This window comes from Rattus norvegicus, chromosome 10, assembly GCF_036323735.1.
Source record: "Rattus norvegicus strain BN/NHsdMcwi chromosome 10, GRCr8, whole genome shotgun sequence".
In the NCBI taxonomy this organism is placed as follows: domain Eukaryota; kingdom Metazoa; phylum Chordata; class Mammalia; order Rodentia; family Muridae; genus Rattus; species Rattus norvegicus.
The window spans coordinates 50,110,870-50,131,384 of record NC_086028.1 but is presented as its reverse complement, the minus strand read 5'-3'; the positions used below and the strand labels follow the sequence as shown (position 1 = coordinate 50,131,384).

The window sequence follows — 20,515 nt, the reverse complement described above, 5'->3', positions numbered from 1 at the left end:
CGCCGGAGGCCCCGCCCCCTCACCTATTCCTGCTTTCCCGGTGTCGACGTTTTCCGGATACTGTCACTTGTCGGAGGCGGAACTTCTCGGAGTGCAAGTACTCGAAAGGCATTACTGGGAAAGGAGTGAGTCTTTCAGGTTCATCTTCTGCTGTTAGGAGCTGTGCCCTTCGACAAAAGTACTCCAAACTTTGCATTGTTCTTGCTTATGATGATGGTGAAGATCACATGAGAGCTATATCTGGTTAATTTGATTTCCACCATAAGAACACATTTCAGATGATAGTCTTTGTTTTGGGGTAAGAATAGAGGATGAAAGACTAAGCTTCGTAGTGTTAGGTTTTATTAACTTATGAGCCGGTCCTCTCTGCCTCGCATTCCTTACTTCAAGACGGAAATAGTTAATAGTGCTTATTTTTGGAGATATTTAGGGATCTCGAAAGTCGACTTAGGACACCCCAAGACCAAGTTCTCAGCACAAAGATTTATTTGTTCCAGAGGACAAATGGCAGGGAATAAGAGACAAAGACAGGAGATAGATGACTAGGGAGATGGATGGGTATTTGTATCTGAGGCATAAAGGACTGCTTCCGGATAGGAAGGAGACTGGTTCATAGGCAAATGGCATTTTATAAAGGAAAAAAGAGAAAATCCCGTGTTAGGAGTTGGTTTGTTTTGATTGTATATGTTAATTAGGTGAACTGAAGGGTTTTTTTTCAAAGGGCTGGACTTCAATGCTATGATAGCTGGACTTTGGTGGTCAGACTCAGGAGAAAATGGTCAAATAAGAGAATAGACTTTGGTGTGCAGCTTTGGGGATGTAGTGTAATGGTTTCTTTTCTTTCTTTAGCAAGATTGAGTGTATGGGGGAGAAGACAAGGCCTGCCAAAGCCATGTTTGCTATGCTTGGGCTAGCAATAAAGCCCTTTGATGAGTGGCACTAAAGAGATACACAGAATAAATAGAAATTTATACAGATGAAAAAGTTGCCACCTGCAGGGAATGTGTTTAAACAAATATTCAGGGAGGACTGTCAGGTGGCTCTTAGGCTGAAGCTGGATGATCAAGATAGTAAATTGGACTATCCTGAGATCCTTTCCCAACCTGGTCCGATGGGCAAGCAGACACACACAGACACACTGTGAGTTTTGTTTGTTTGTTTGGTTGGTTGGTTGGCTGGCTGGTTGTTTTGTTGTTGTTGTTATTGTTGTTGTTGTTGTTGTTTTTAAATGCTGGGACTAGACAGATGGCTCACTCTTTAGAGGTCTGAACTTCTGTTGCCAGCACCCCCATGGTGACTCATGACAAGGTATCTTCTGAGACTCCAATCCCACAGAATCCAGACCTTCTGACCTTATAAGTTAGGCACTTGGAGTACAAACATGCATTCATGGAAAATATTCATATACATTTAAAAACAATAATATCCAGGCATGAAGGTTCCAGTGAGGTCAAGCCCAGCCTGGGGTTCTTAGTGGATCTAGGCCAGCAGAAAAAGAGGGAGGGCAGGCTGAGAGGCTGACTATATGCAAGTCTCTGTAACATTCAGTGTCCCAGTGGGGTCGTTTGTGAAAAAGACCTACTACTACCTTTTCAGAGCCTCTTGAGGATTTCTCCACAACAAAGATCTCCTTTGAAGCCACTAGACATGTAGAAAGCACCCTTGAGGGATGAGGAATGGAATGTATTTGGAAGCCTCACTGAATATGAAACTAGTTCTGTGACAATTACCATCCTACCTGAAGTAATCATACCAATGAGGGGCAGGGAAACTCCAGATAACTGTACACCTTTGAGAGCTTATACACAGGAAAGTGTGTAATATACTATTACCTGGCCAAGAACAAGAAGAATTGTATTTGCTTGGGGATAATTAGGATTGATATTAGGGAAATAACATTCATGATATTTTGAATATCTGGAGCTTTATAAGATAGTGGCTGCATTTATAGTTTGAACCCCTAAAGGTTTTAACACACACACATGCGCGCGCGCGCACACACACACACACACACACACACACATTTTATCTAGAAAGTGTTTCTCTGTGTATCTCTGTCTGTCTTGGAACTCACTCTGTAGACCAGGTTGGCCTCAAACTCACAGAGATCTACCTGCCTCTGTTTCCCAGGTACTGAGATTAAAGTCATGTACCACCACCACCTATCTTAAATTATATCTTTTAATCAAGAATTGTGGTTGATGCTGGCAAAAATTAAGACATTTCTTTAAAAGGAGGTATTGGGTGCTGTCTTTGTCTCTTGAGTATTTGGGGGAAGAGGGCCTTTTGTAGGGCTCAAAAGAGGCTAACAGTCTTTGAAAAATCAACTGAATCTGAGGAATGGCATAACATGCAGCCCACTTCAGAGTTTCAGCTGTGGCCTGTCTAAGAAACTTTTGACTCCATTTTAAAGCCCCCAAACCAATACTATATCCCATTTTATTTTTTCGACACCACAACTCCTACAAATATTAAAAAATAAACAATCACAAATTCTTTTTATTTTATTATTTTGAAACAGTGTCTCTATATGTAGCCCTGGCTGTCTTGGAGCTCTCTGTGTAGACCAGGCTGTCTTGAATTCTCAGAGATCCACTAGCCTCTGCCTCCTGAGTGGTGGGATTAAAGGTGTACATCACCACATGTGGCACATTAAAAAAAATATGTTAGGGATTACAGTAAAAAGTCCATGTAGGAGCTAGGCAGTGGTGGCGCAAATATTTAATCTCAGCACTGAGAAGCAGAGGCAGATGAATTTCTCAGTTCAAGGCCAGCCTGATCTAAAGAGTAAGTTTCAGAATATCTAAGGCTACACTGAGAAACCTTGTCTGAAAAGAATCAAAACAACAAACAAAAAAATCCATTTAGGAGAACCTTTTCATATTAAATCACACACACATACACACACATACACACACACACACACACACACACACACACACACACACACACACACACACACAATGGAGCCCTGTTATTGTTGCCCTGGCACAGTCTGTCAGATATTCCCAAACCGAACATACTTTAAAATATAGGAAGTATTTTCACCGGTAGCAAAAGATGCACCTCACAGCTGCAAGCTGTAATAGCTTTGAATCCAGAGACCTCCACTCAGGTAAAGCCAGGGCCCTGCATACTTGGTTGAAAACCCTATCTGGCTGCTTCAAACAGGGCTTCACCAGTTGATTTCTGCTGAATATTTTGAGTGTCAAATTTGTATTTTTCTGTTCTCTCTCCCTCTCCCTCTCAATTTTTATTTCTTCTTTTACTTTGGCTTGCTGTACTTAATAAAGTCACACCTTCAAAACTAAACATATAACTATCATAGCTCATACCATAGGTAACATGTCTGCTGTTGTGTCTGACTTTACATGGGCTCTATGGATTTAAACTCAGATCCTCATATTTAAGTGAAAAATGTTCTACTCTTTGAGCCATTTCCCCAGCTGAGACACTGGTTTTGACAGTAAACATAGACTCAGTCATATTGGCATCTATGAAAGGACACAGATGGGATAAAGTGGTCTCCTGGCTTGCTGAAGGGGAGAGAGCCTGGCTATTAGGAATGTCTGGGAAGTGGAAACTGAGGCCATGGGCTTTCAGAACCCAGTGACACTCTGAGTTAATATAAGCTACCCACTTTGCTTTACTTAGTTGTTCATTGCCATGTATAGAGACTATCCTAAACCCAGTGCTTGGGACCATTTCCACCCTCTATTGCTCACAGAGGGATACACTCAGAAGGATGACTTGTCTCTGTAACTTGAGGTTTCCTTTTTCCCTAGAGTGTCCAATGGAGAGTGGCATGTCCAATATGGCCTTCCAAGCTAGGAGTTGTGTTATTGACTGGGCTGAGGTGCCAGTATTCTCTAAGTAGCTTCTCCGTCTATAGCGACTGTCCTTTTCCAGTGACCAGGCTGAGCTTCTCATGGTAGGTAGTCTCCAAGAAGTTGGGGTGAGACCACGGTGCTTCTGGAGTGCTGAACCCATAACTCAAAGCATTCACCTAGAACCAAAGAAGCAGTAAATAGATCCCACCCTGTGCTCAGAGATGTATTCAAGTGAAAGAGCAAAGTAACCTTTGAAGGAGAAGAGGTCAGGTTTTCTGGGCACCCTCTACCCTATGACCACCAACAAAGATGGAAATATATGGATGATTTACTCTGATGTAGGAGTTGTTTCACACGCATGCATGACATATCCATATTTTATAACCTAATTTTACACACTCATAAACACACTTGTTAGTTCTATCTCAACTGTGAGTGGAAGCAGTGGCCTGGACAGAGATGAATGATTCTTCATATACTATGGCCTCACCTCTCAGCTCTTTGAACCAGAAACCCTCTTGAATACCACCACCCCTTCCCCATTGCATACCTAACTTGACTACCTGAACCTATCCCTGGTAGATCATGTACTTGGTGGCCACCCCGAACCCTGTTCTAGAGTCTCATCTCTGATCCCAAGGTCTGGCCTTTCCACCCTCTAGTGTGTTATCTTGACCCTAACTAACCTCTCCAGTTCTGGGCAAGCCAGTCGTGGTTGAGGAGCTATTCACAAACTGTAAGTGAGATTTTCCTTGCTCCATATTTTAGCAGGTAATCAGAGCATCTATTACACATACCCACCAGGGTAACTTTTTTGCATAGGCTCTAGTGTCTACAGAGTGGCAGGACAGAGACATACCAGTCCTCTGACTGGAACTGAGGATCAGTACAGGTGAGGAAGTGGCACCTGCCAAATTTGCTCTGAAAAGGCACAGGGAGCACTTTTCTAATTTTCCCCTATCATAGTTTAAATGACTGGCAAATGTGAACAATACCCTTGTCCCTCAACTGAAATATAATGAGAACCTTCAACTGTCCAGTAGACATCCACGTAGAAATCATGTCCTGGTTCTTCCTTCCAGCCCCATATTCCCAGAAATGAGACACACTCAAAATATATGTACAAATAATTTGACCATATAGCTAGGGCTTTCTCTCATTAGATCATAACTTAAATTATACCATTTATTTTAACCTACATTCTGCCATATGACTGATTGCCTGTCCTTAGGTCATATGCTTTTGTCTTGTCACATTTTCCCAGGTTAATCTCCTAAGCCTGGCTCTATCTCAGAATTCTTTCTGTTTCCTGGATGCCCACACCTTCTATTGTGCCCTATCCTATAGGCCATAGTATTTTTTTAATTGACAAGTGTGTAATCCATACAGTACACAAGATATTCTCTGTACAATTCCCTTTTTAGTACAATAAAAGGTTTTTTCTTTAAAATATAAATTGAATATAATTATAAAAATTATGAAAGAAGAAAAGGGTTACGTTCAATAAGTCCAATAAGAGTTACATTTAATAAGTCCAGTTTATTTGTATTTGGCATCTCAGGAGGATGTATTTTATTACCATTCTATCTTGGTGAGTTCAGAGTTCCACATCTAAATTAATTTCTATCCCAACTTGTACTGTTAATCTAAAAACATCTTTTTAGACCTAGACGCATCTACTAAAATCCTAAACAATTTAAGCTTAATTGTGAGACTGTAACTATCTAATATTCAACCCCATCAGGGACCTGAGAAGGAATAAATATTATCTGAGTAAGTAGGAAGTGCAAGCAGTAGCTTCCAAGACTGAGAATTGACAGAGACAGCTGACGGTCCCCAATATTCTCTAAAACATTGGAGCAGCATCTTCAGCCTTCTGGCCCAGAATATCTGATAGATCTTATGTGAAGCAGGAATTATGAAGGACTTGTTTACCCTGTCTTGATGGAAGTTGGCAGTCGACTTCCCCGTGTCCAGTTGTCCAGTGTATACAGTATTCTATCTGTAGATGAAGTTAGGACATTTTCTTTGCCTGGTGACTAGCTTGCCAGAATTGAAGCAACTCATTTCCTATGCTTGTCATCTTCCAAATCTAATGGGGTCCTGCCAGGAATTGACAGGTCTCAATGTAAAAAGTAATAATAATAAAATATCTTTAAGTGTCATATTCTATGAGCCTTTGAGGTTTTTGAAGACCATCTGATCTATTTATAGCATATCTGAACAAGCAAACATTGCCTGTCTCAAACTACTATTATCTGTTCAACCCAGGATGTGTATGTCTGTGATAATTGAGACTAGTATCTCACATGACCATGAAATTGATTGACTATTAATTTGTATTACTTAATTGGAATTAACTTGCATTATCCTAGACAATTTTCAATGAAACCTATCAAAAGGAGTGGGACTAAACATTTTATTTTTAAATGAGTTGCATAGGAACAATACCTATACAGGAGTTGAAGCACACATTGTGTTGTAACAAAATCAATCTTAAATTTCGTATCAATATATAAGGACTTATATCAATAAAGACCTTAAACTTGTGTCTATTATCTATAATCCATAACAATGTAAACAAAAATAGCCTTACTTGAAAATAGTAATAGCTCTAAGTTGAATAGTAAATTCAATAATCTACCCTTTTATTGTATTATTTCTTTTCTTTTTTTTTTTCAGAGCTGGGGACCAAACCCAGGGCCTTGCTCTTGCTAGGCAAGCGCTCTACCACTGAGCTAAATCCCCAACCCCTATTGTATTAGTTCTATATGATAGTTCTACATTCCCCTTTTTCTTCTCAACCCACTTCCGTTTACCTAAATGAAAGAAGAATAGAGAGAAGGAAAGCCAGAGATCACTGAGTCTAAGTTCATTTCCTCCCTGTCCAAGACCATAATCATTTGCAATCATCCCCTAAAATGACAACACATCTATAACTCATGAAATGATCAAAACCATCCACCCCAACCTAAGGGCCTAGGACCACAGTCTTCTGATAGTTGCTTCCTGCTGACCTGTGGAAAAGAATTCCCTTTTACTACAACAGACCCACCCGAGCACTTAGTTCCCACACCACTAGCATTTTCTACCCACCCTCACTCACCTGTGGTCTCTCCATCTCCCTCTCTCCACCCAAACACCAACTCTGCATCTCCCAGAACATGAGGTGTGCTGTTTGGAGATAAAGGTCATCTCTTGTGGCCATTTGAATTGTTCCCCATACAATTGTTCCCCATGGCAGTATTGTTCTGCCATTTGAGTAATTTGGTTCCAAGTTGGTGGCTGTCTGGTGAGATTAGGAGGTCAAGGTTTCTGGAGGAAGGATGTCACTTGGGGTCAAGCTGAGGCGGTTCAAAAGTCACGCGCCATTCCCATGTGCCTCAGTTTCCTGCTTGCTGCATGAGATGTTCCTGATGCCAGTTGTAATTCCCTGCTTCGGATGGTTTCTGATGGACCTAGAACCAGAAGCCCAAATGAGCCCTCCCTTCTACAGCTCCCTTCATTGTGGTGTTATCACAGACAGAAGAGCAACGGAATCATGCTTTATCTAAGCACCTTCACGGAAACAGCTGGAGTCCATGGTAAATGAACTCTCTGGAGCTAGGACCCAGTCGAGTTAACACAGCTTAATTTCACAAGTTGCTTGGCACCGGTTGACTTTAGAAGACACCATGCTCAGTGTGAGAAGGGATAGAAAGAGGAAGCGAGTGGGTTCGGTGGGGCTGCCCTTTGCTGGGCATTTACCCCATCAGGAAATGGAACATTGTCACTGCCCGACACTTCAGTCATAACAGAAAGAATGTCGTGTTTTAAGTACGTTTGTACCAGTGTTTTGCTCAGTGCTTCCCAGGGTTTATCTCCCACAGAATCACTAGGTTCTCCCTGGCCAGACCCAGAAGCAGCCCTGCCTGGCCCGGGTCTATTCCCTCCCCAGGAAATGATTTATTTTTCAAGATTTATTTTACTTGTTTAATTTTTGCAAGTGTTAATGTTCATGTGTGAGTGAGTGTGCATGAGTGTGAATGTGTGTCTAAAAAAGTGAACCTGACACATTTTTGGAAAGAGGAAACCTTAATTAGGGAACTGCCTCCAGCATATTGGCCTACAGGCAACTCTGGGGGGGGCATTTCTTGACTGGCGGTTGATGTAGGAGGGTCTAACCCACTGTGGGTAGTGCCACCCCTGGACAGGTGTTCCTGGGTGGTAGAAGAAAACAGGCTGAGCAAGCTAGGAGGAGCAAGCCAGGAAACAGCATCCCTCCATAGTCTTGCCTCTAGGTTCCTGCCTTGAATTCCTACCCTGAATTCCCTTCATCATAGACTGTGAACTATAAGCTGAAATAAACCCGTTGGCCCACTCCTGCAAGTTGCTTCAGAAGGGCATGGCATTTTATCACAGCAATAGACACCTATCTAAGGACAATTCGCATGTGTGCACCACGTTTGTTTTATGCCTATAGAGCCTACAAGAGGGTATCTAATCCCTGAAAACGGAGTCATAGGCAGCTGCAAACTGCCACCTGTGGGTGCAGTGAGCTGAACTCTGGTCCTCTACATGAGAAGTAAGTTCTGGGAACTGCTATGCAATCTCTCCGGCAACCCTTCTCCAGGATTTTAAGCAGAGAAGTCAGACACCAGGACCCAACCAATTTCTGTCCCCTGCTCCAAAGATTGGTGTGTGTTTCTAGAGGGATGCAGGATGGCAAACATGTCTCTGGTCCTTCATGAGTCTGAACCCTCATGGAGGTGGGGTACCTTGTCTTCCTCATTCCCCTGGAAGCTTGGCTTTCAGAAGGCAAAGCCCAGAAGACTTCTTTTCTCTCTGCTCTGTAGTCTATCTCAGGCTTGCAGTGAGTGGGCCTCAATGCCCAGGCCAGACAGGGGGAATTACAATGTATTTCTTTATTTGTTTTGCTAGTTTGTTTGAGACAGAGTCTCAATTTGTCTCATGGGCTGGACTCGAACTTCCTGTGAAGCCCAGGCTGACCTCTCAGTCTTGTAGTGATCCTCCTGTCTCAGCATCCAAGGTGCTAGGGCTTCCAGGCATCATCATGCCTGGAGCAAGTCTGCATCTCTGTGCGCATGTGTGTATTTGTGCACATTTGTATAAGTGTGCAGGTGCACGAGGCAGCGGAGATGGATGCTGGCATGTTTTCTTTAAATGCATTTTCTACTTTATTACTTTTTTTCTGCAACAGGACATGCCACTGAACCTGGAGCTTGATATTTTGTCTTAGATTGGCCAGTGGCCCCCTGGGACCTAGCTGCCTTTGTCTTCCCCTCCCCCTTCCTCTCGGCTAGTAGTGCCAGAGTTACAGAAATGTGTTCTTCCTGGGTACTGAAGATCTGAATGCAGGTCCTCATGTAGTATCCCATACCATGGCTGCACTTTAGCCGCTGAGCCTTTCCCCAGTCCCTAAGCCCAATCCCTAAGGCGGAACCTTTAAAACGGGAGCTCCCCTCATCTGCAGCACTCAACCACTATGCCACTTCAATGCCTTCTTTTGGTTGTGTATTCAGTCTCTTCTCCATCATAATTTCCCTCTCCTCCATCAAGTCATAAAACACTGAAACTCCTGATCATTACTGACTTAAAAGAGCACAAGGCTCCTGCTTTATAAGGAAATGTGGCCCAGATTCCCTTGCATGCTGCCATGCACTGGTGCTGTGCCCGCTCTGTCCCCTCCTCCCTCTGTAACCGAGGAGAGTGGGTAACAGGCACTCTGCTTTGCAACTCGGCTGGCAGGATGCCTGGAGAGAAGCCAGCAGCCTGGGTTCAATCTCCTGATAAGTCATCAATTTCTTTCTCACCCAAAACATCTGGTTTGGGCTCCTGAGTTATGAGCTAATATTAAATGTAAAAGCTTACAGCGTCACATATATAACACTGTTGATTAGAAACATCAAGAAAAGTAATTGACTGGAGGGGACTCGTGTGACCAGCTGGTCAAACATCTGGATAGGATCCCAGGGATCTGAGCTGAATTCCCAAGCCGGTCATTCTTTCTTGGCCAGTAGTACATGGTAGCATCTTTAAAGTTTGGAGTCTCCTTTCTCTGAACTGAGTTTCCCACAGTACTTTATATACAATAATATGAACGTGTGTTTTGGTTAGCTGAGATAAGCTAAATAAAATAATTCCAGTTGTTATCTTCCCACGCATCCATTCCTTGGATAATGTGGCTGTCCAGTTTTCTTTACCCTTGGCCTATTACCAACCACAACCACTGGGTGGCAATGTACGTCCATGATTACCACAGCCTAAGGTTTGTGAGGGAGGTGACCATGGGCTAAGCCCATCTGGTTTGCAGCTGAACAGCCCAGGGAAGAGTTCCTCGCAGCCTGGGGCTTTGTTTTCAGGAGCTACTCTGGTGACAGCTCCACAAATCTCCTAGGTCAACTGCATCCCGGTGACCTCAGTCAGTAACCTGTGACCAGTTCCCTGGAGCTAAGTGCAGCTTTGGGAGACGCTGTATTCTGTGGGCCAACGGCAGCCTCTCCTCTCACTCTTTTCTGCCAGTGTTGGCTCCTGCCAGAAAACCATCTCCCCTGGACCATTAGGGTTTGGATTTAAGGAAGACTGATGTAGGGTAGTTGTTTGCAGTGTTGTGTTGAGAAGGACTCTTGAGTCCTCATGGTTCAGATTAAAGAGAGCAGGGACAGTGAATTTTATTAGCCATCTCCCTATCCCCCTGTCTTCCTGCCTGCCTGTCTTCCTTATGCTCAATGGGTCCTTGTGAAGAACCAGGTACTTGGCTAAGGGTTTCAATATTAAGATCTTCTTGGTCTCTGTCCTTATAGAACTGACAAACTAGATGGAGAGACAGACAAACCCCAGAACAGGGCCACATAGTGTCAGGCACACACGGCCCTGGGTGTGAATGATAGGACTAGGATGAGGAAGAAAATGTTCAAAGTCAGGCTGCACACAGATGCTTCTCACGTTTCCTTTTGCTGTGGTGATTCTACAGTTGTCAAAAAGCTGCCTTGTCTCAAGCCAGGCATGATGGTGTACCCCTGTAGTCCGGGCACTTGGAAAATAGGAAGCAAAAAGTTGAGGAATTCAAGGTCAGCCTTGGTTAGGTAGTTGAGGACAACCAGAGTCACAGCAGACCCTCCCTGACTCTAAAAACAAAACAAACAAGCAAAGCCTCTCACCTGCCCTCCCAGGGGTTTACTGGCTGTTGGAATGGCACAAAGGGACAAGGTAGGTGCCCTGGGTGAGAGACCCTCGCTCCATCATAGCAAGAAATCCCCTGTCCCGGTGATTGTTTTCCTTGAAACGTAATCTTGGGGAGTGAATTGTTGTAAGATCACGTGAAAGAAAGGCTGAGTCTATATTTTTAAGTGAGGTTTAAAAAAAGACACCGTGGGCTTAAAAAATGGTACGTGTGCAGCCAACTTTTCCAGCCCCTAGAACACTTGGGTCTGTTTTCCTCTCATGCCGAGGACTGATTTCTGTCGCCTTTGCATTTCCAACTTCCTTCCACTCTTTCCTCTGTATGGTTTTCATTTCAAAACTAAATGCTGTGCTATTTAGTGTGCCACCTTGATAGTACCCGCCCACCTTTCCATTCACCCTGCACTCTGATGCCCTGGGCTTAGACTGGGGCTCAAGAAGTTCCCTCTCTAGCAGGTTCCTGAGTAGTGGTGAAAATTCAAGGTCCAGCTGCTGGATGAGGACACCCGCTGCAAAGTACCAGGAAATAGAAAATACGAATGGACCTTGGACATGAGCTTGTGCTATGGACCTGGAGTTGGCTGCCTTATTCTCAAGTACAAAGTAAAAACAGAGGGAGAGAAAAGAAGCATTGTGTTATAATGACTCCAATTCTGTCCTTCGCCGTGTCAGTAATAGCTTCAAGATTCTGGATGACAGATCTTCGTTTTGGCCGCTTAACAATGGCTTGCTGCTTTGAAGCCACAAAAAAGAATAAGCTAGCATGTGGAAGATGATAAAGTCAGAAGGAGCAGAGCCACCAAGGGCTGTGGACAGTGTTCTCACGTTCCCTTCCCACTCCCTGTGACTGGGACACCTCAGCAGGGACTAGTGCTAAGCTGCATGATTTCTGTCCCTCTCTGCCTTTCATGGAGGCACTAAGGTTTGGCTACAACCTCTTCAGTCGTAGCCATGTCTGAAATCTGACAAAGATGCACAGAGATCATTAGATGTGACAGCAGAGTGGTCTTTGTCACCTCCTGTTCTGGTCTCCAGAAGTGAATCGGAAGCTCTTTGCCAAACAAGACATCTCAACACCATAGAACACCACCAACCAAAAGTAAGTGAACCCAAACCGTCAGCTTCAGGACAGCATCCTGCTGCAGGGTAACCTTGGTAACCAAAGGCATTTCTATCCACCCAGGAACCAAGATTCTTGTCCCCTTACCCATTTCCTCCATGGAAGTTGGAAAGGCACAAAAGTTGGATTACAAGGCCCCACATTTAAGCTCATGAGTGGACTAATACAGTCTCATGAAAGGATAAATTTAGTTCTCTTACACCAAATCTCACTCGCTCTTGACATCCTACTTTCCACCATGGGATGATGTAAGAAGAATCCCTGTGCCCTATCAGGGGTCACGTATTTCAGAACTGTCCATCCCCCAGTACTGTGAAATACAATGATCTTATTTCTGCTATAGTACGACCATCACTATAAAAGCTGGCTTTTAACTTAACTGTATAGCCCAGGAGGGCCCCAAACTGATGACAGTCTTCTTGCTTCAGCCTCTGAGGTACTGGAATCATAGGGGTGAGATGCCTGTCTGTCCTTCTCTCTGCCTTTCTCTCTGTCTTTCTGCCTGTCTCTGTCTTTCTGTCTGTCTCTGTCTCTCTCTCTGTCTCTCTGTCTCTGTCTCTCTCTCTGTCTCTGTCTCTCTCTCTCTCTCTCTCTCTCTCTCTCTCTCTCTCTCTCTCTCCATTATCCAGTCACAGGTGTTCTGTTACAGCAACAGAAAGCACAGCGAGCGACTCCCCATTTCTGGATCCTTTATTTAACCACATCCATCTGCCATGCAGAACACATAAGGAGCGCAGTTCATGGCACTGGGGAGTAAGACACAGTCATCTTGTGCAGAGCCCAGCACACCCCGCTGTAGCACAGGAAGGGCTCCCACACCCATGGCTGAGCTTTCCCCAAGCAGAACCTTGTCGAAGGCCCTGTTTCAGTCACATCTGTTTCTCTCTTGCCTCATCCCCCACAAGCCGCAGAGGCTCTTTCCCTTTTCAAATAAAAATAATACTAGTTGATATGGATTCCATACCTCTTCAAGCTCTTGATAGGCCCACAGCTTGCTTATTCCTCACACCGCTTGTATAGCGAATGTTGTTTTCCTTCCTGTTTTACAACAGAAACTCCCAGAAAGCAGAGACACAGGAGTGTAAGGAAGTTTCTGGGATGGCACAGCTGATGACAGAGCAAGGACTCAACCCAAGGAGGCTACAGGGCATCCCTTCTGCACTTGCTGCCCACATCATAAGGACTGCAGAGACAAACCTCCTCATTTTTTTTTTTTTTAGTCCTGTCCCTTATTTATTTTGGAGGCATCCGAAGACGTCAACCCTAAGTCTGCATGTGAGTGGGACATCTTGATGGTTTTGACCTGAGGGCACCTAGAGAAACCGCTGGAACCTCTTACTTTCTCCTATGTCCCCAAAGACAGGGTACATATTTCTCATGAGAAATGTCTTTCTTGCACCATGAAGAGGAAAAGGTTGTCAGTGGAGATGGGTTGACTGCCAAGATGAATCTATATAGATCACTCACTGTTTCTAGCTGCAGTTTGGTTCTGAATGGCCCTTGAGGGCCTGTGTAATAGATAAAGGCTTAGTCCCCAGCTTGGCACATGGGCAGTGGTAGAAATCTATAGAGGTGGGCCTCAGTGATGTCAAAGGCATGCCCTCAAAGAGGACTTTGGGCCCCTTCCCTGTCCTCTTCTCCATTTTCCTAAGGCCCTATGCCCTTTGAAGGCTCAAATCATAGTCAATGGATATCTGGATGAAATGGAAATACAAAGGCCCAGGCCTCTTCCCTTACAGGCAGTGTCTCAACCTCAACTTCAGGGATTCCTGTTGGCTCACCCAAGGCCTCAGTTGTAATGGTGTTGTGGCTGAACCTTCCCTCTCTCCCCTCCTGCCTTCCTTACTCTCTTACAGGTATCTCATATGTGATAGCTTTGGCTTAGGATTCCCCAACTCAGAGTCTTTTCAGGCAATCCAACAAGACCTGGTCATCTTCCTTTCACACATCAATTTAATCATCAAAGAGTGTCACTTTTCAAATGCTTTGAGAGTGCCAAATGCTGTCCTGGTCTCATCCCAACCTCCAGCGTGCTCTGGGCCCTTGGGTATAAGGGTGTCTCTGTGGCACAATTTTGCCTGAAACAATCTAGTAATGTAAGTTTTTGTTTGGGGGGGGGATATGAAGTAAAAAAAGCCCTAAAGAGGCCTCGTTACGTTGAGTGGAGTCATTACTAACTGCCAGTGGGACTGTCCAAGCAGAGCAGCAGGAAGCAACCCCAAACTCTAGTTGGTCTGAGATTTTAAGGGCAAAGCAAGCAAGTGTGATCTATACAGAAAGCAAGCATTGTTTACAGAAGCAGAGCGATAGCAGTTAGTGGTTGGGCAGTTAATCTTTGCTCAGGGTCACAGTGTAGAGGAATTTAGAGGCCAGTTTACTGTAGGAATTTAAGGTTGGTCTAGAGACCAGTTTTACCCAAGACAGTTTTGGCCTGTAAAGTATTCTTAAGAATACTTTCACGAGATGGTGTAACTCATGTTATACCTACTCATACATAGGTCAGTAGCCTACTACAAATTTACACTGAAATCGTCTGCTTGTTACATGAGTTGGATCAAGCAGAGCGTGCAGGTGATAAATGGGCATCTTTGGTGTGAGTGTCAGGACCACATTCGTGTCTTTCTACCATGTTAGGATTTATGGAATAACAAAAACTTTACAAGACGTGGTGGTTTCAAATAGTTTGCTAGCTATTTGTGCTTTCCTCCCTCACCCCAACCAGGGTGAACACAGGTTCTTTTATTCCAATCTTAACTACCGCCAACTCTCAGATCACACATTACATGGCACCCTATAAATCTATCTAGATCTCTGTGTATATGTGGCCTCCAAAAGGCTACAGAAGGTTAGGAGGCCACAGCAGAATTCAAAAGGGTTCAAAAGAAGGGCTGATAGAAATGTAAATAGTCTGTCGATAAGATAACCAACCCAAACCAATCCTAGGAAGACCTTTCTGCTGTAGTCAGGCTTCCATGGTGCACAGACATGAGAGAGATATGAGAGTTGAGTCCAGCTGCAAAGGTGAGAGGGCAGGGCCAGATGGATAGGCAGGAGAATAGGCAGATGGCCATTGAGTAGCAACATCAAAGAGGGCTGGGGGAAGAATCTGGGTGGAAGCCCTAGGGAGAGTCAGAAGTTTGTCCGTCCTTCTTGAGGCACACACTGGGTGGTCAGATGATGGGCAGGTGGGGCTATGCCTGTTTCCATACTGTGTGCCCACCTCTTTGTGGCAATCCAGTGGTGGAATCACACACCCTCATCTGGTGTGTCTGCTATGTTTCTAGGCCTGGTTTCCCTGATATGAATTTAAAATACTCACATAACCAGCCCACCTGGTAGGAATGAATATATTCTAAAGAAATATTGAGTCTCTCTCTTTGGCTATTAGATAATTGAAACCGTGAACCCCAAGACATAAGAATTTTCCCAGGAATATTCTCCTGGGACAACCAGAGACAGAGCTCTCTGACAGAGGAAGAACTTATGTCCTGGAGAAGGATTTACAAGTTGTGAGCCAACTGTGTGGACAGACTTGGAACCAAGGCAATGTTGGACAGGGTAATGGAGAGAAGTTGGTTGAATGTATGTGAGACCACATTTTGGCTGAATGTTCAACCATGAATATATCTTGCATTTAACTTAACCCTTACCCTCATGTTAGATCCCAAAGACAGACCTTGATTAATTGATCTCTTTGTCCCTCTTTCTGATATGGCCACATTCAATAAATCTCCTTTAATAACATCTCCTTTTTGCACTTCACTTTGAATTAAGCTCTTTTAATAGCTTATGAAGGCTGTGTGGCTTTCCTGGCTTGTTGGGGCACAGGTTGTAGAAGCCCTAAGTCTGGTCATAATTCTATAGCCTTAGTTCCCCCTGAAATATTTATATGGTGGCTTCTTTCTATTCCAGGAACAAGTAATTTATCAGTGTGTGCTACATGGATGGCACTGGGAAGATGATGTTCTTCTCTTATCTGCCCTAATGCAGTCTCCAAAATGGAGTCTTTCAGGCCAAGGTACATATGAAAAACCACTGCTTTTTACATAATCTGGAGTAATTTTGAACAAGGAACAACCTGATCTCAGTACTTAGTCTGTCTTATGTAACTGAAACAAAACCTTTCAGCTTGTAAGTCTGGAGGTTCAAGAACATAGGCCAGCTCTTAGCTCTGCAATGATGAGGCATATGTAAGGAGAGAGGCCATAGGATAAGACAGGAAATGACATTGAGAGGGGACACTTTCATTTTTGGTACAAGAAGCTCTTATGGAACTGACCTAACCCCACCAGACCTGACCCACTTCCCAGAGATGACATCCATCCATTAGGTCATCCATCCTGTGACCTAATGACGTTTTACTTCCCTCAGAGACTTCGAGGTTACACACCAAGGACTGAGCTTTCAGCATGCCCACAGCTAGATGGGAGAAAACTTATTCACACAACGGTAAGTTCATACCCAGAACCGAGCTCCAGAGTAAAAGCAGAGCAGATCTTTACAGACTGAGTTCTCGTGCTCAGTGTTCCTTCCCCCAAGAAGCTTTTCCTGCTTAAAGTCACCTCCTCTCTGTCCTTCTTCCATGTTTTGCTAAAACCCTTAAACACAGACAGCAATCATTATAGTGCAATGCTTTGTCAGGAAGGTGTTTCTCAAACTTACAAGATTTTGGAACATGGGACTCCTTACAGGAATCAGACCCTGCACACTGCGTTAGAGCTTGGGGAAACAAAGATCGTGATCTCAGAATTGGATCAGAGAAATGGCAACCTTCAGCCCCCCTGGCACAGCAAATAAATCAGAGTTTACAGCTAAGTCTGGGAGGCAGGCATGTCTGGCTGGGTTTTCCAACTATTTCCACCACAATCCATAGCAAGAAATACCTTTCCTATGGTGATCTGGTAGGAAGACAAACACACATATGTGAACAATTGAGGGAAAAACTTCCACAAAATAACTTTAATCTTTACTCTGTGCAACTGAGGTACAATAAAAAAGGTATTGATTCTTTGTTCCTGATACCTGGCACTGAACCCCTAAAAACCATGGAATTTCCTGCCTCTTGTCTCTTGTATGCTAATGAGGTGGCTCATGGCAGGCAGGCAGTAGACATCCTCAGGATGAGGACCAGTTGCCAGAAAAGTCAACCACAGTGATTAGAGTTGGAACTTCCATCCCCACTCCCCAGCCTCCAGCCACTGGAGAAACTGACCTCAGCCTCTTCAGTTCATGAGTCAATCTATCACACATACACAATGAAACTGCCGTCAGAAAATATGGAAGCGTGACCTCTGGGGGCCCACTAGGTTTCTCAAACAGAATGTGATGGTTAGTTTTCTTGAATTTGACACCAACCTAGACATCTCTGGGAGGAGAACATACTAATAGAGAAAATGCCTCCATCAGATTTGCCTGTGGCTTTTCTGGAGGGCATATTCTCGAGGCTCTGGAGCACCAGATTGACGTGGGAGTGCCCAACCTACTAGAGGTAGTATCGACACTGGTCAGTAGCTAAATTGTGTAAGAAAGCAGGCTGAGCAAGGCATGAGGGACAAGCCAGTAAACAGTGTTCCTCCATGGGCTCTACTTGAGTTCCTGTACTGATTTTCTTTAATGGTGGATTATGCTAAGAAATATAAACCAAATTAGCCCTTCCCTCCCCCAAGGTGCTTTTGGTCATGGTGTTTATCACAGAAACAGAAAGCAACTTAGGACACACACCATTACCTAGAAGGATGAATGACCCCCAACCCTATAAGGGCTGAGGCTCTGGGACACCAAGATCCTTACAGACTTGACTTGGGCACTTTACCTGGCCGCTCATCTCTATTCTTATAATAAACTGGGATGGTAACAGAGCTTTCCTGAGTCCTATACAACTTTCTAGTAGATGATCAGACATTAGCAGGAGTCATGGGACCCCTGAGTTTGTAATCTACTAGGTAGAGGTGTGTGTGGCTTACAGACCACATTTCCTGTCCATACCTGAAGTAGAGTTGCCCAGTGGGGCTGAGCTCTTAGCCTTGGGGTCTGTTCAGATAGTATCAGAATTGAATTGCATTGATGGACATCTCTTTTGAGCTGAGATTTGAATAACTGGTGTTTGGTGGTATAGAACCAACACAGTATGTGAGTGTAATTCTGATTTTCTTCTATTTTTGTCTTATTAAGTTTGCTTTTAAAATTCTGTTTGTGACCCATAAAACAGATTTCAAAACTACTGTTACAAGAGGTCTTAGGAGTCAGGCCTGAACCCTGGCAGCCCTAAACAGCCAGGTTCAACCACCTGTTCCCAAGACCTGTCTAACAGACAGTCAAGGTGGTTTGAATCAAAAATGGTCCCAGAGGTCCATAGGGAGTGGCTCTGTTAGGAGATTGGCTTTGTTGGAGAAAGTGTGTCCTTGTTGGAGGAAGTGTATTTCAGACTATTCTTGCTGTCTGAGGATCCAGATATACAACTATCTTTCCAGTACCATGTCTACATGCCACCATGTCTCCTGCCATGATGATAATGGACTAAACCTCTGAAACTGTAAGCCTGGCCCAATTAATTCTTTTACAAGAGTTTTCATGGTCATGGTGTCTCTTCACAGCAATAAAACCCTAGCAAAGAGAAGAAGTAATCGTGAAAAACAGACATTTATTCAACACAGTCACATTGGAAAGAGCAAGAAAGAGGTGTGGTGAACCTGAGTCTGTCCCGGGATTCTAACGTGGCACTTCATCTTAAATAGAAAGCAAGAGTGGGATCTAGAGAGGTGACTCAGTGGATAAGAGTACTTACTGCTCCTGTAGAAGCAGGAAGTTCACTATCTATTACCCCAGACCTAGGAGATCTGATGCCCTCTTTGATCTTCATAGCACGCATGTGCATACAGGCAAAAACACTAACACACATAAAATAAAAATAAGGAACTCTTTGTAGGAAGGCATGAATGAGCATAAGTATGCAATCAAGACGTGGTCCCACCCACCATTGGTACATCATTGGCTTGGCTCTGAGCTCCCTTCATGGTGGTCCTGTAAGTTGTCAGAAATGCATAAAATCTCTGGCTAGCAACAGGGCCTCAGCTTTCCTGGTCACCCAGCATGGGTTCCCTGGGGAAATGTTAACTCTTTGGGGCCCTTGCTTCAATAATCTGATAATGTGTCCCTTCAGAGTATTTTCTCCCTTTCCAGGAGAGTTATACTGCTAGATCACAACTCACAGCTCGAAACAAACAAACTACAACAACAACAACATCATCATCATCAAAACAACCAAAACCCCCACTTCTTAAGGCACTAGAAACATTAAAAGCAGCCACCTTACCAAGCACTGCACTTCTGCTACAATATCCAGTATAGAGGTCCCACTGTTGTAAGCTGATGCCATCTTGTGAATGAACGGATGGCTCTTAGTATGGTCCACACTGGCTTTGCACTCACTCACTCTCACTCACTCAGATCCAAACACAGATATTCACTTTGGGATGGAATTACAGCCAGTTAAACCCATCACAGCTACCGAGCATCATAACCCAGGCTTCTTTCCCAACACCCCACCCCCACTAATTAAGGTGTTCAGAGTATTTTCATCACTTAAAGCTGGGCAAATCCATCTAACAGAAAGTCTATTTTCCAGTCTATTGATCAGCTTCGGGAACCTTTTGACTATTCTACTGACAGCAGAAGAACACACTGGCTGTAGGGATGTCAGTGTAAAGGAAACTGAGTTGAAGCAACACCTAAGTCAGACATTGTCTGTAGTCCTTTCAGTGAGGCACCTAAAGACCATTAACTAATTAGTTCACTCTGAGAACCAATTTAGGTGGGGTAAGTATTGTTAGACAAGTAGGGCAAGTTTTCTTTTTGAGTCCATGATTGATCAAAGGATTTCGAATGCTTTTTGATGTGGGGTGATTTTGAGGTGGGGTAATTAGATGATACTCCTCAATCTCTCTCTCTCTCTCTCTCTCTCTCTCTCTCTCTCTCTCTCTCTCTCTCTCTCCCCTCCCTCCCTCCCTCCCTCCCTTCCTCCCTCCCTCCCTCCCTCCCTCCCTCCCTCCCTCAGAAAGGCATCTGCAGGGGCAGCCTGACCCCAAGTTCTTTCGACAATAGCTGCTTTCTATTTCTTAGCTTGTCCTCTATGTGCCCCAATAGGTGGAGATTCAGGAAACACCCAGGTCTCCTCTGCAACACATTCCACAGAGCAGATTAGCTCTGCACCTGGCTCCTGGCTCCAATTCCGCCTTAGGTTCAGTTGGAGAAGGTGACGTTCTCTGTCCAAGGCTGAACCCTCTCTGAAGCCCACTGACCCTTCTGCACTGAACACACATAATAAATCACTTCGGAATGATTGAACTGATATTATCAACTACAGTTTTGATTTGGAGCTGACCCC

The 20,515-nt window shown here is 44.2% G+C and overlaps 1 long non-coding RNA gene across 1 annotated transcript; it reads left to right on the top strand.

The window, feature by feature from the left end:
* Window positions 1-9: 9 nt before the first annotated feature.
* Window positions 10-20,479, top strand: LOC134480807 (uncharacterized). The gene is made up of 3 exons (XR_010055658.1): window positions 10-16,150; window positions 16,504-16,581; window positions 20,275-20,479. It is a non-coding gene; the product is annotated as an uncharacterized LOC134480807 (long non-coding RNA).
* The last annotated feature ends 36 nt before the right edge of the window (window positions 20,480-20,515 follow it).